General features: G+C 45.0%; 1 protein-coding gene across 1 annotated transcript in view; it reads left to right on the plus strand.

The window, feature by feature from the left end:
- Positions 1-8,129: 8,129 nt before the first annotated feature.
- Positions 8,130-16,356, plus strand: part of LOC137317688 (uncharacterized) — a 56,843-nt gene continuing 48,616 nt past the window's right edge. The window contains 3 exon segments of the mRNA XM_067980858.1: positions 8,130-8,747; positions 11,325-11,491; positions 14,948-15,114. The gene's annotated coding sequence lies outside the window, so the exon portion shown is untranslated.

The raw sequence follows: 16,356 nt of genomic DNA on the forward strand, positions 1-16,356 counted from the left end.
TTCTGTATATCAGTGAATGACTCTGAGTGAGTGTGAGAGAGAGGATGCCTCTGTATATCAGTGAGTGTGTGAGAGAGAGAGGATGCCTCTGTATATCAGTGAGTGACTCTGAGTGAGTGTGAGAGAGAGGATGCCTCTGTATATCAGTGAGTTACTCTGAGCGAGTGTTTGGGAGAGAGAGGATGCTTCTGTATATCAGTGAATGACTCTGAGTGAGTGTTTGGGAGAGAGAGGATGCCTCTGTATATCAGTGAGTGACTGAGTGAGTGTGTGAGAAAGGATGCCCCTGTATATCAGTGAGTGACTCTGAGTGAGTGTGAGAGAGAGGATGCCTCTGTATATCAGTGGGTGACTCTGAGTGAGTGTGTGAGAGAGCGAGAGGATGCCTCTGTTTATCAGTGAGAGTGTGTGAGAGAGAGAGGATGTCCCTGTATATCAGTGGGTGACTCTGAGTGAGTGTGCGAGACAGTGGATGCCTCTGTATATCAGTGAGTGACTCTGAGTGAGTGAATGTGTGGGAGAGAGGATACCTGTGTATATCCGTGAGTGAGTGAGTGTGTGACTCTGAGTGAGTGTGTGAGAGAGCGAGAGGATGCCTCTGTATATCGGTGCGTGACTCTGAGCAAGTGTGTGAGAGAGAGGATGCCTCTGTTTATCAGTGAGAGTGTGTGAGAGAGAGAGGATGCCCCTGTATATCAGTGGGTGACTCTGAGTGAGTGTGTGAGACAGTGGATGCCTCTGTATATCAGTGAGTGACTCTGAGTGAGTGAATGTGTGGGAGAGAGGATACCTGTGTATAACCGTGAGTGAGTGAGTGTGTGACTCTGAGTGAGTGTGTGAGAGAGCGAGAGGATGCCTCTGTATATCAGTGCGTGACTCTGAGCAAGTGTGTGAGAGAGAGGATGCCTCTGTATATCAGTGAGTGAGTGCGTGTGTGATTGTGAGTGAGTGTGTGAGAGAGAGGATGCCCCTGTGTATCAGTGAGTGACTCTGAGTGAGTGTGTGAGAGAGAGGATGCCCCTGTATATCAGTGAGTGACTCTGAGTGAGTGTGTGGGAGAGAGGATGGCCCTGTATATCAGTGAATATGTGAGCAAGGATGCCCCTGTATATCGTTGAGTGAGTGTGTGAGAGAGGATGCCCCTGTATACCAGTGAGTGAGTGAGAGAGAGGATGCCCCTGTATATCAGTGAGTGTGTGTGAGAGAGAGGATGCCTCTGTATATCGTTGAGTGAGTGTGTGAGAGAGGATGCCCCTGTATATCGTTGAGTGAGTGTGTGAGAGAGGATGCCCCTGTATACCAGTGAGTGAGTGAGAGAGAGGATGCCCCTGTATATCAGTGAGTGTGTGTGAGAGAGAGGATGCCTCTGTAGATCAGTGAGTGTGTGTGAGAGAGAGGATGCCCCTGTATATCAGTGAGTGTGTGAGAGAGAGGATACCCCTGTATATCAGTGAGTGAGTGTGAGAGAGAGGATGCCCCTGTATATCAGTGAGTGAGTGTGTGAGCGAGAATGTTTTGTCGAAACAGCAGAGGGCCTTTCAGACCCTCGGGCCTGCAACACAGGGACAGAAAAAGGCCATTCAGTGCGTCGAGCCTGTTACACTGTAACAGCAAGGGACCATTCAGCACCTTGAGCCTTTAATTCAAGAAGAGGAGCAGGCCATTCAACCCTGGAGTCTGTTACACAGGAACAGGAGGAGGCCATTCAGCCCCAGGAGTCTGTTACACAGGAACAGGAGGATGCAATTCAGCCCCTGGAGTCTGTTACACAGGAACAGGAGGAGGCCATTCAGCCCCTGGAGTCTGTTACACAGGAACAGGAGGAGGCCATTCAGCCCCAGGAGCCTGTTACACAGGAACAGGAGGAGGCGATTCAGCCCTTGGAGTCTGTTACATCGGAACAGGAGGAGGGCATTCAGCCTGCGTGAGTCGATGACAGAGGAACAGGAGGCCATTCAACCCCTCGAGCCTGTTACAGAGTCATAGGAGAGAGGATGGACCGCCACCTCCTGTTCCCGAGTGACGGGGTCGAGGGGCTGGACGGCCTCCTCCTGTTCCTGTGTACTGTTTATTGGGTGGGGTGTGAAACCGACGGGTAATGACACAGTGTAACACACTTTGGGGAAGGCACTGTGTCACCACACAATGGCAGGGTAACGTGTGAGAGAGACAGTGAGAAAGGTTGTGTGTATAGATCAGTGCGTGAGTGTGAGAGAGAGAGGATGCCTCTGTATATCAGCGAGTGACTCCGAGTGAATGTGCGAGAGAGAGAGGATGCTTCTGTATACCAGTGAGTGACTCTGAGTGAGTGTGTGAGAAAGAGGATGCCTCTGTATATCAGTGAGTGTGTGTGTGAGCAAGGATGTTTTGTGGAAACAGGAGGGAGCCTGTCAGTCGCTCGAGCGTGTTACACAGGAACAGGAGGAGGCCATTCAGCCGCTGGAGTCTGTTACACAGAAAGAGGAGGAGGCCATTCAGCCCCTGGCGTCACATCGGATCAGGAGGAGACGATTCTCCATTTGGAGTCTATAATTGAGGATAGGGTGACTGAACACCTCGAGAATTTTCAGTTAATCAGAGAGAGCCAGCATGGATTTGTGAAAGGTAGGCCGGGCCTGACAAACCTGATTGAATTTTTTGAAGAGGTGAATAAAGTAGTGGACAGGGGAACGTCAATGGATGTTATTTATATGGACTTCCAGAAAGCATTTGATAAGGTCTCACATAAGAGATTGTTAGCTAAGTTGGAAGCCCATGGAATCGAGCGAAAATTACGGACTTGGTTAGGAAATTGGCTGAGCAAAAGACGACAGAGAGTAGGGATAATAGCTAAGTATTCAAATTTGCAGGACGGGACCAGTGGAGTCCCACAGGGATCTCTCTTGGGGCCTCAATTATTCACAATATTTATTAACGATTTAGATGAAGGCATATCTAATTTGCCGATGACACAAAGATTGGTGGCATTGTAAGCAGTGCAGATGAAAACATAAAATTACAAAGGGATATTGATAGTTAAGGTGAATGGGCAAATCTGTGGCAAATGGAATTCAATGTGGACAAATGTGAGGTCATCCACTGAAGATCAAAAAAGGATAGAACAGGGTACTTTCTAAATGGTAAAAAGTTAAAAACAGTGGATGTCCAAAGTGACTTAAAGGTTCAGGTACATAGATCATTGAAGTGTCATGAACAGGTGCAGAAAATAATCAATAAGGCTAATAGAATGCTGGCCTTTATATCTGGAGGACTGGAGTTCAAGGGGGCAGAAGTTATGCTGCAGCTATACAAAACCCTGGTTAGACCGCACCTGGAGTACTGTGAGCAGTTCTGGGCACCGCACCTTCGGAAGGACAAATTGACCTTGGAGGAAGTGCAGCGTCGGTTTACTATAATGATACCCTGACTTCAAGGATTAAGTTACAAGGAGAGATTACACAAATTGGGGTTGTATTCTCGAGAGTTTCGAAGGTTAAGGGGTGATCTGATCGAAGTTTATAAGATATTAAGGGAAACGAATAGGGTGGATAGAGAGAACCTATTTCTCCTGGTTGGGGACTCTAGGAGTAGGGGGCAGAGTCTAAAAATTAGAGCCAGACCTTGCAGGAGGGAGATTAAAAAACATTTCTACACACAAAGGGTGGTAGAAGTTTGGAACTCTCTTCAGCAAACGGCAATTGATACTAGCTCAATTGCTACATTTAAATGTGAGATGGATAGCTTTTTGGCAACCAAAGGTATTAAGGGATATGAGCCAAAGGCAGGTACATGGAGCTAGATCACAGATCAGCCATGATCTTATGAAATGGCAGAGCAGGCAGGAGTGGCTGAATGGCCTACTGCTGTTCCTATGTTCCTAACACCTGGAGTCTGTTACATCGGAAGGAGGAGTTCATTCAGGCCCAAGAGCCTTCTACAAATGAACAGGAGGAGGCCATTCAGCCCGTGAAGCCTGTTACACAGGAAAAGGAGGAGGCGTTTCAGACACTGGAGCCTGTTACATCGGAACAGAAGGAGACCATTTGGCCCCTCGAGTATGTTGGACAGGAAGGAGGAGGTCATTCCGCCAGTAGACCCTGTTTCACAGGAACTGGAGGAGGCTTTCAGCCCCTCGAGCCTATTATACAGGAACAAGAAGAGTCCAGTCAGCCCCTTAGAAAGTTTTACATAGGAACAGGTGTAGACCGTTCAGTCCCTCTGACCTGGTACCATGAACAGGATGTGGCCATTCAATGCCGCGAGCCTGTTACAAAGAGCAGTAGGTGGCCTTTCAGACCCTCGAGCCTGTAACAGAAGAATAGGAGAAGACATTAAGCCTGCGTGAGCCTATTACAAAGGAACAGGAGGCCATTCAACCCCTGGAGCCTATTACACAGAAATTGGAGGCCATTCAACCCCTCGAGCCTATTACACAGGTATAGGAGGCCATTCAACGTCTCGACCCTGTTACACAGGAACTGGAGGAGGCCATTCAGCCCCTCGAGACTTTTACAAAGGAACAGGAGGACGCCGTTCAGTCCATCGAGCCTGTTATACAGGAGCAGGAGGAGGCCATTCAGCCACTGAAGCCTGTTGTACAGGAACCGGAGGCCAGTTTGCTTCTGGAGCCTGTTACATAGGAGCAGGTGCGGAAAATTCAGTCACTCTGGCCTGGTACCAGGAATAGGACGTGGTCATTCAACGCCTCGAGCCTGTTACACAGGAAGAGGAGACCAATTCTCCCCTAGAACCTGTTGCACAGAAACAGGAGTTGGCCATTCTGCCCCTGGAGCCTATTATGTAGGAACAGGAGGAGGCAATTCAGCCCCTCGAGGAAATGATTTAAAATAAGACGAGGCCATTCAACCCCTCGAGCGTGTTACACATCAGAGGCAGACTTCAGGAGGACATAGACAGATTGTTGACATGGGCAGGCACATGACAGATGCAATTTCACACGGATAAGTGTGAAGTGATGCACTTTGTGTGGAACAACATGGAGAAACAGTATAATCTGAATGGTATTTTAAGGGAGGTGGAAGAGCACAGGGGCCTGGCGGCGCATATGCACAAATCTTTGAAAGTGACAGGGCAAGTTGATAATGCGGTTAAGAAAGCGCCTGGGATAATTCGATTAGTGAATAGGGACATTGAATACAAAAACAAGTAAGCCATGCTATACCCCAGCTGGAGTATTGTGTACAATTCTGGGCATCACACTTTAGGAAGAATGGCAAGGTCTTGAAGAGGGTGCAGAGGAGATTTACCAGGATGATACCATGGGTGAGCGACTTCAGTTATGCGGAGAGATTGGAGAAGCTGGGATTGTTCTCTTTAGAGCAGAGAAGGTTATGGGGAGAACTAATAGAGGTGTTCAAAATTATGAGGGGTTTTGACAGAGCAAATAGGGAGAAACTGTTTCCTTTGGCAACTTGGTCAGTGACCAGAGGTCATCGATTTAAAATAAAATCAAACGAACTAGAGGGAAATTGAGGAGAAATCTTTTCACACAGATGTTTGTGAAGATCTGGAACGCACTTCCTGAAAGGAGCTTTCAAAAGGTAATGGGACAAGTAATTGAAGAGGATTAATTTGCAGGGTGATGGGGATAAAAGTTGGGATGTGGGACTAAATTGCACTGCTCTTCCAAACAGCTAGCAAAGGCAAGATAGACTGAATGGCCTCCTTCTGTGCTGTAAGATTCTATGGTTCTTTGATTTAGCCATAATCTTCCAAAGCTCTCTTGATTCAGGAAATTGTCCTTTTAGATTGGAACTGGAGGAGGCCATTCAGCCCCTCGAGCCTTTTACACAGGAACAGGAGGCCATTTAGCCCCTCGAGCCTGTCACATCGGAACAGGAGGCGGCCATTTAGCAACTGGAGCCTGTTAAATAGCACGAGAAAGGGACCATTCCGGCCGTCGAACCTGTTACGTTGGAACAGAAGGAGGCCATTTCGTCCCTTGAGCCTGTAACATAACAACAGGCGGCGGCCATTCAATCGCTCAAGCCTGTTTTTTCGGAACAGAAGGAGGTCATTCAGCCCCTCGAGCCTGTTACATAGGAAAAGGTGAAGGTCATTCAGTGCCTGGAGCCTGTTTGCTGGTGGTGCCCTGCTCAGATCTGTGCACCTGTGTTGACGTTTATGGTTAAGTTAAAAAAAATCCTTCCCCATTGATTTCTTATTTAAATGATGCATTAGGACCGTAACTGGCAGGGTTCGAACCTGCAAAATGAAACCCCAGTGGAATTCACCGTTTGTCCACGATTAGGAGCAAGACAGTAGGGAAGTGAGATGATGGCGGTGGATGGGGACCGGCTGATCCTCTCCAGGGGGAAGATGGCGGTGTATTGAAATGATGGCGGTGGATGGGGACCGGTTGATCCTCTCCAGGGGGAGGATGGCGGTGGATTGAGATAATGGCGGTGGATGGGGACCGTTTGATCCTCTCCGGGGGAATATGGCGGTGGATTGAGATGATGGCGGTGGATGGGGACCGGTTGATCCTCTCCAGGGGGAGCATGGCGTTGGATTGAGATGATGGCGGTGGATGGGGACCGGTTGATCCTCTCCAGGGGGAGGATGGCGGTGGATTGAGATGATGGCGGTGGATGGGGACCGGTTGATCTTCTCCAGACCCCTGAACGCTCCCATCAGTCACCTCGCGACCACGCCCCTCGACACACGTCACACTGTTGCCGTGTTACTAACGACACACATGACAGCTTAAACCGCCGCACGCGTTTAAAAATCAGGAGCCACGTGACCCCTGTGCGGGTGTGGGGCGGTGTTCGTGGGCTGGGCCGGGCACCTGATTATTGGACAGAGATGTCAATCAGGTTTGACCCAATGGCATGGACCGACTCTATGGTGGCGGGGGGAGAGGGCGTTTATTGCTGCCGAGTCCGCAGCGCGCATGATCAGCCGCGCCGCCCCCGATCATCGGATGGTCCCAAGGGGGAGTGGGAAGAGGGAAAATGACAGAGAGCCCGTTACTTTAATCAGTGAAGGGCGTGGGGTGGGGGAAAGGGAGAATGAGAGGGAGCCCCTTACATTAATCAGTGATGGGTGGGATGGGGGGAAGAGGGAGAACGACAGAGACTTCAATAACATTAATTTCCAGCAACTATCCTGCAACCTAATTTTCTGAGTCTGGCCCTCACTGTTGTTGTTTGTTTTTTATACTACTGTTTTCACAACACGGGAGGGTCTAAATCATTGGGGGTAAAATTGGACACTGGCAGCGGGCGTAAAATATTCGTAATCGCTTTTCCCGCCACTTACACCATTCACCTGATATTGAGCTGTATTGAATTCAATGGGACTGTATAACGGGTCAGCCATGAGAAACCGCCTCTTTTTCGTCCACGCCCATGTTCAATTTCACCCCATTCAGCGTGTAAGAGCGTCCAAGACCATAGACTTCCCTACAAATTAGAGGGGAGGTGGTTGTCCATAACTTGGAGAGGATGCAGAAAGGATTTCCCAGAACCGTACCAGGGATGAGGGACTTCAGTTATGTAGCGAAACTGGAGAAGCTGGGGTTGTTCTCCTTGGAGCAGGATAAGGGGAGATTTAATCGTGGAGTTTTGATAGGGTAGATAGGGAGAAACTGTTTCCACTGGCAGGAGGGTCGGTAACCAGAGGGCGCAGATTGATGATAATTGGCAAAGAAGCCAGGGGGAGATGAGTGGAATTTTCTTTACGCAGCGAGTTGTTCTGATCTGGAACCGAATACCTGAAAGGGCGGTGGAAGCAGATTCGTGTTTAAAATCTACCCCAATGACTCAGTGTATAACTGATGCTCTCTCTGTCCAGTCGGTCCCAGTGAAATAAAGCAGTTTAGTGATGTTCAAAATAGAATCGGATCAATAATTGTAAAGGAGAAAGTTTGCAGGGCCATGGGGAAAGTGCAGGGGAGCGGGACTAAATGGATCGCTCTTTCAAAGAGCCAGCACAGACACCAGGGGCCGAATGGCCTCCTTCTGTGCAGTTTGATTCAAATCAATGGGGTGATTGTAAATCGAAGCATTTACATCATTTCAGCATTTAATAGAAAATTTAACCCGCATCAAACCCACGTGAATCAGCTGGTAGGAAGAGTAAAGGGAACCCGAGGTTTCGGGTTTTGCCCCACACGAACTTTGTATGTCAGTAACATTTAGCGGAAGAGGTGACAGCGAGGTTGATGTGCGCTGACACTTCCTGGAGGCTCCACTCAGATTGTGTCGAGCGGACAGCAAAGAGGGGAGATCAGCCAAATCCCCGAGTACCAGAGTCCTGACTGGGGACAGGGAGAGCAAGGCGGGGAGATCAGCCGAATCACCGAGTATCAGCGTCTTCACTGGTGACCGGGAGAGCAAGGCGCGGAGATCAGCCGAATCCCCGAGTATCAGAGTCCTGACTGGGGACAGGGAGAGCAAGGCGGGGAGATCAGCCGAATCACCGAGTATCAGCGTCTTCACTGGTGACCGGGAGAGCAAGGCGCGGAGATCAGCCGAATCCCCGAGTATCAGAGCCTTCAGTGGGGACAGGGAGAGCAAGGCGGGGAGATCAGCCGAATCCCCGAGTATCAGAGTCTTAACTGGGGACAGGGAGAGCAAGGCGGGGAGATCAGCCGAATCTCCGAGTATCAGAGTCCTGACTGGGGACAGGGAGAGCAAGGCGGGGAGATCAGCCTAATCCCCGAGTATCAGAGTCCTGACTGGGGACAGGAGCCGTGCGGACCGGATCTCATGTCGCTTCAGTCTTTTCAATGGATGAATTGGGTGAGTGACTGAGAATGTCTCAGAGTGGGGGATTATTTCGAAGGAAACACATTTCTACATTAAGTGCACAGCTCGTCGCACACACGGTTCTGGGTAGAAACCAGATGGTGATCAGAATTAAAGATAAAACCTTATGCAGAGAATGAATCAACACCAAATGCGGGTGATCCCATTATTCTCAGGTGAATGTTAGGGTCGAATTGAAACCCAGAGCTACTTTAATCAGAACACAGTGGAATTGAATAAACCTTCTGGTAAAAAAAAACAAATTGAAGGGGGAACTGAGTGCGTCTCAAAATGTCTGCCCCTGAGTGACACAAATTAAAAGCAACATGCTGAAACTTGCAGAGACAGAGGCGAACGGTTTCCATTTGTGGGAACTCACTTCCTCCAACTTTTTATCGATAAGAGAAAGAGGTTTTTGCACTTTTCACGTTGTCTGCCCTTGCTATGTCTGATTCAACGTTTGATATGGGCACGTGTCTTCTGGCAATTTAACTTGTTAAATGCCTGTCTGTGTAGGATTTTAGATTTGATTGATGGTTAAAGGTTAGATTTCATCATCCTGCTGCTTCTCCCCAACAGAAAATACACACAGGTACTCAGTCACTCACTTATATACAGAGGCATCCTCTGTCTCCCTCTCTGATGCGCATACTCACTCAGATATGGAGAGCCATTTTCTCTCTCTCTCTCTCTCTTCCTCTCACATACGCACACATTCAGTCAGTCCCTCACTGATACACTGTGTGTCTCCCTCCATCACATATGCACGCACCTGCTCAGAGTCACTCAGAAAAACAGAGCCATTTTCTCTTTCTCTCTCCTCTCTCTGCCTCTCACATACGCACACACTCAGTCAGTCCCTCACTGATAGACTGTGTGTCTCCCTCCATCACATATACACACACCTGCTCAGAGTCACTCAGATATACAGATGCTTCCTCCCTCTCTCTCTCTGTCTCTCTCATACACACGCACTCACTCAGTTGTTCACTGATACACTATGTATCTGGCTCCCTCACATAAACACACATTCAGAGTCTCACAGTTATACAGAGGCATCCATTCTCTTTCTCATACTCACACAATCCTCAGTTGCCCACTGATAAAATCTGTTTCACGCTCCCTCTCTCATATACACACACACATTCAGATTCATTCATTGATATAGATAAGTAAGCACTTCCCCTATCTCTCTCTATCAAACACACAGAGTCACTGACTGATGTACACACGCCTCCTCTCTCTCTCATATGGTGCACTGCCATCGTTTGGGGTCGGTGCCCTCGAGTGCCTGCCCCGCCTCTTGTGTAAGGAACAGTAAACTGTCATCCTGTGGTAACACAGTGCCCTCCCCGCCCCGTTGTGTCAGGCACGGTACAACGTCATCCTTTGGTGACACCGTGCCCTCGCTAAAGTGTGTGTCCTTCGATCATATCCATTGTGTTTGGAGAGTGGCCCCGAGAAATCTTTCAATTCCAATTCCCCATCAACTACTGATATTTTTGGAGATAGTGATTTTATTTATCCTAAAACTAAGAGTAGGCCATATTTGTTTACACATTCTACTTCAAATCATTCACTTACTGATCCTGATTTTCTTTGATCAGAGATATTTTATTACAGGCATGTGAATGAGTTGTAATCTATCGTCCAGTTGTGTACATCAATGACCATTTATAGCAAAATAGAAACAAGTTAATTGCTGAGAGCTTCTATTTTCTTTTGTTCTCTTAAATATGGTCAAAGTTCCCTCCACATTCCCACACTGAGGTGTTGTTATTATAGTTAATATCTATTTGAGGGTAAAGTATTCTGATTAAAATGTCTCACTTGTCGTTACAAACGTTCCGTCCCCACCCCCACATACCAGCACTTTGGAATTTGCAGCTAACTGGAGACACATCCAGTCTCTGAGTCAGGAAATGTCAATTCAAGACGGTTAGAAACCCACTCCACAACTGTCAACAGGACTTTTACTCATTGGAGTGTCCACACTAAACAGTAACACTCACAGCAAGGGAAACCCCTTCTTTCTATGATAAATCAGTCCCATGTTATGTTATATAATTATTCAGTGAAGTGAACTCTCTACAATAGTGACACTTCCCAGTCACGGTGTTGGGGCAGTACAGCTGCCTTCTGTGGGTAGAACCATGTCGCTGAGGATATTGTCCCATCAACTCTCCCTGTTTGTCGATGATGCCACTAAAATACAGTTGGAAACTAGGAGTCTGGCCCCTCGATGAAGTTCAGCCAGAAAATATAAAGGAATGGCCACTGATTCACAAATAGCAAATGTGATCCTAAAAACAGGGGCAGCACATGTAGAAGGAATTGCCTCTAATTGTGGCTGGACAATGAGCGATCAAATATTGTGGTCGGGGTGGTAAAGAGACATGGAATGTGGGAACAGAGTTCATCAAACAGTGTGTTTATTCAATCAAATATTTGATATTCAATCGTTTCAGATTCAATTCCTTTTATTTTAATTCAATATTAAAGGAAAAGTGTATTTTGCATTCGACTTCACATCGTCAATATTGGTCTCATTTTCTCCCCTGCCATAATTAGATCTCCAGGTGAATGACGGAGTGATTGAGAAACGTCCACAGCTGGAAGTAAACAGGGATTGTAGACTGATGAACAACAGCATGTTAAACAGCACAGGATTGTGAGAGCAACAACCAGAGAGAACCCTTCCGATTCAAAGAGCTTCCAAAGTTCGACTGGGGAGAAAGGTAAGAGAAAGTCCCATTTCCTCAGATAAACACTGGTCCTGTAGACAGTCCACAAACGTTACAAGGTAAGGGGGGAAAAGTTGAGAATGAGACTGGGAGAGTCTGATCACCGAGTACAATTATCCAGCATGAGGCCGTGCAATGAAATGTGAAGTGAGATCAGTTTCTGTCTCAAAACACACAGTCACAAATTAATCTTGTTTGTATTTTAGAGTGAAGGGGTTTGATCTAAGAGGTGACTCCATTCTGAGGCAGAGCCCAGCAGATAAACTGTGTCTCCCCGCCCCCAGCACCAACTCGGAAATAACCCACCATTATCGCCCCGATAATATCGATATTACACTGTATGTTAATGCAGTAGCAAACACTGTTACCGAATTCAAATATATTTCATATCCAAATATCAAAATCAGTCCTCTTACAATTCTGAACTGGTTGGTGGGTTTTACTTAATGTTATTTCCCATCAGTAAATCTATTTCTGGATATCACAATTGGAGTTGAAATAAATGATAATTTAAATATAAATTGGTGATAAAATAATACGTAAATTGTATTCTAATATTGATTTGTAAAATTTTTCCATTTGATTATTTTTTGTGTTGTCAGAATAAATGTTCCGGGTGATCACCTGATCCAGCTCCCGGCCTCGGCCGAGGGTTCTTTTTATTCAACTGAAAGCGATGTTTCTCCAGATACAATCTAGATTCATTTCCGTGCACTTTCAATACAATTACCTGATTATTATGGGGACCTGCTTCTGGCAGAAAATATAAACACCGACTTTCATCCCTTTTAACACTAACTGGAGGTTCCAGAAATGTGGTTGGTCCAAATTTTGTAACATTCCAGATGTACAAAGAATGTGACGATCAGATGTTTTGCCATCGAATTCAGTATTGTGGCAGTAATTTAAATGGTCCCTGTTAACTGTTACAGGTTTAGATGGCTTAAGACAATCAGATTTACAGAGCAGACGGGGTCTGTTTTTAACAATGTGACTATTTTATCGATGTCCTTCTGTAGATGCGGTGCTGCTTAATATTCTGAGAAGCTCGAACTGATAGTGAATTCAGTAAATCCCCAGTATCCGGTCTTGTGGTGTAAAAAATCCGTTACTGGAATCGCAGCTTCATGGGTAGAAAAAGTGTCTGAAAGTTTAGGGTTAATCTTCATCTTAACTGAACTCCAAGTACGTGATGGTGGTTTTTGTTATTTCCGGTTGAGTTATTTTCGTTGAGTGATTTCCTGTATTGCCAGGGAAACAATCTGTCAGATCTCAGTACAAGAGGCGTTGGTTCCAATTTATATCCGAAAGACCATGAAACATTCATTTTGAACTCCTATCGATATATTCAGACCATGACACATTCTGTGTAAACTCCTATCGATATATTCTGACCATGAAACATTCAGTGTAAACTCCTATCGATATATTCTGACCATGAAACATTCAGTGTAAACGCCTATCTATATATTTAGACCATGAAACATTCAGTGTAAACTCCTATCGATATATTCAGGCCATGACACGTTCAGTGTAAACTCCTATCGATATATTCAGACCATAAAACATTCAATGTAAACTCCTATCGATATATTCAGACCATGATACATTCAGTGTAAACTACTATCTACATATTCAGACCATGAAACATTCAGTGTAAACTCCTATCTATATATTTTTAGTGTAACATTGAGCACTGTTGCCTTTGCTGATTATAATATTCAATAACCTTTTAAGTGTTCTGTTATATATTTCAGAAATCTTATATCAGTAAATTTAAATTCATAATTCCTCATTACTTTAATTTAGGCAAATGTTACGCAGTAAGGATTTTTTATTAACACTTTGACATTTCACCAAATATTTCAAACTGAAATGTATGGCCTGATTTGTTACTGTTCTCTAGATATTACATTTCTAAACTTCCAGTTTAAGCTGAACAATTCTCAAAACTAGTCATCTGTTTTTTCTGTTTATGATCTTAAAGGAAAGTTTGGAAAACTGCAAAACAGTTTTGCACTGATCAGTAAAGAAGGTTTCTGTAGTTGAACTCTGAGTAACTTATTGAACTAAACTTCCCCATTTATAGAACATATCTTCTGGCAACACGCAGAGAGGGAAGGGATCGTGTCCTTTAATGGGGTGGTTTTAAAACCGTTACATTTTTCCGTGAAAAGTTGCTTACATCTTGTCCAAACGATATAGATCTGAAGCCTGAAATATAGAGTTTGTAAAACGTGCAGTTTATTGGGATAAAAAGCTGTGGCCTTTCAGTGGGATTTTCTTTTCCAGCTGAAGTGTGTGTCCCTCGGTCACATCCATTGTGTCTGGAGTGTGGCCCTGGTAAATCTTTCAACTCCAATTCGCCAGCAACTACTGATATTTTTAGTGATTTGATTTATCCTAAAACTAAGAGTGGGCCATATTTCATTAAACATTCTACTTTAAATCATTTGATTACTAATCCTGATTTTCTCTAAACAGAGATATTTTATTACAGCCATGAGAATGAGATGTAACCTGTTGTACAGTTGTCTACATGAATGACCATTTTTAGCAAAATAGAAAAAAATTAATTGCTGAGAGCTTTTATTTTCTCTTGTTCTCTTAAATATGGTCAACGTTCCCTCCACATTCCCACTCTGAGGTGTTGTTATTGCAGTTAATACCTATTTGACAGTTAAATATTCTTATTATAATGTCTCACTTGTAGTTACAAACGTTCCCACACCCACATGCCAAAACTTTGGAATTTGTAGCTAACTGGAGACACACCCAGCCTCTGAGTCAGGAATTGTCAATTCAAGACGGTTGGAAACCCAGTCCACAGCTGTCAACAGGACTTTTACTCATCGGAGTGTCCACACTAAACAGTAACACTCACAGCAGGGGACAGCTCTTCTTTCTGTGATAAATCCGTCCCATGTTATGTTATTTTGTGTAAATATTCAGTGAAGTGAACTCACTACAATAGTCCCACTTCCCAGTCACGATGTTGGGGCAGTACAGCTGCCTTCTGAGGGTAGAACCATGTCACTGAGGATATTGTCCTATCAACTCTCCCTGTTTGTCGATGATGCCATTCAAATGCACTTGGAAAATAGGAGTCTGGCCCCTGGATGGAGTTCAGCCAGAAAATATAAAGGAATGTTCACTGATTCACAAATAGCAAATGTGATCCTAAAAACAGGGGTGGGGCATGGAGAAGGAATTGTCTCGAACTGGGGCTGGAGAATGAAACGATCACGTATTGTGGTCGGAGTGGTAAACAGACATGGAATGTTGGAACAGAGTTCATCAAACAGTGTTTATTCAATCAAATATTTATAGTTTTTCAATTGTTTAAGTTTCAATTACTTTTATTTTAATTCAACATTAGAGGGCAACTGTATATTACATTCTCCTTCACACCATCAATATTGGTCTCATTTTCTGCCCTGTCATAATTAGAGCACCCGGTGAATGGCCGAGTGATTGAGAAAAGTCCACAGCTGGAAGTATACAGGGATTGTCGACTGAGGAGCAACAGCAGGTGAACCAGCACATGATTGTGAGAGCAGCAACCAGAGACAACCCTTTCGATTCAAAGAGCTTCCATCGATCGAATGGGGAGAAAGGTAAGAGAAAGTCCCATTTCCTCAGATAAACACTGGTCCTGTAGACAGCCCACAAAGGTTACAAGGTAAGGGGGGAAATGGTGAGAATGAGACTGGGAGAGTCTGATCACCGAGTACAATTATCCAGCATGAGGCCGTGTAAAGAAACGTGAAATGAGATGTTACTGTCTCAAAACACACAGTTACAAATGAATCTTGTGTGTGTTTTAGAGTGAAGGGGTTTGATCTAAGAGGTGACTCCATTCTGAGGCAGAGCCCAGCAGATATACAGTGCCTCCACCCACTCCCCGCCACCCTCCACCCCCACCCCGACCCAGCACCAACTCGGAAAGACACCACCTTCATGGCCCCGATAATATCGATATTAGGCTGTGTGTTCAGGTAGTACCAGACAGTGTTATTGAATTCAAATATATTTCATATCCAACTATCAAAATCAATCATCTTACAATTCTGCACTGGAAACTGAGTTTTACTTAATGTTATTTCGTATTCGTAAATCTATTTCTGCATTTCACAATTACGGTTGAATTAAATGATAATTTAAATATAAACTGGTGATAAAATGATACGTAAATCGTATTCTGATAATGATTTGTCAAATTTCTTCCAATTGATTATTTTGTGTGTTGTCAGAATAAATGTTCTGGGTGATCACCTGATCCAGCTCCCGGCCTCGGCCGAGGGTTCTTTCTATTAAACTGAGAGTGATTTTTTTCCACATACAATCTGGATTCATTTCCGTGCTCTTTCAACACAATTATTATGGGGACCTGCTTTTAGCAGAAAATATAAACACTGTCTTTCAGCCCTTTAAACACTAACTGGAGTTTGCCGAAATGACGCTTATCCAAATTTTGTAACATTCCAGATGTATAAAGAATGTGACGATCAGATGTTTCGCTCTCGAATCCAATATTGTGGCAGTAATTTAAACGGTCACTGTTAACAGTTACAGGTTTAGATGGTTCAAGACAATCAGATTTTCAGAGCAGACAGGGTCTGTTTTTAATAATGTGACTGTTTTATCCATGTCCTTCTGTAGATGCGGTGCTGCTTAATGTTCTGTAGGGCTGGCACTGATAGTGAATTCACTAAATCCCCACTATCCGGTCTTGTGGTGTAAAAAAATCCGTTATTGGAATCGCAGCTTCATGGTTCGAAGAAGTGTCTGAATGTTCAGGGTTAATCTTCATCTGAACTAAACTCCCAATACGATGGTGGTTTCTGTTATTTCCGTTT

This window comes from Heptranchias perlo, unplaced genomic scaffold (assembly GCF_035084215.1).
Source record: "Heptranchias perlo isolate sHepPer1 unplaced genomic scaffold, sHepPer1.hap1 HAP1_SCAFFOLD_63, whole genome shotgun sequence".
NCBI lineage: Eukaryota > Metazoa > Chordata > Chondrichthyes > Hexanchiformes > Hexanchidae > Heptranchias > Heptranchias perlo.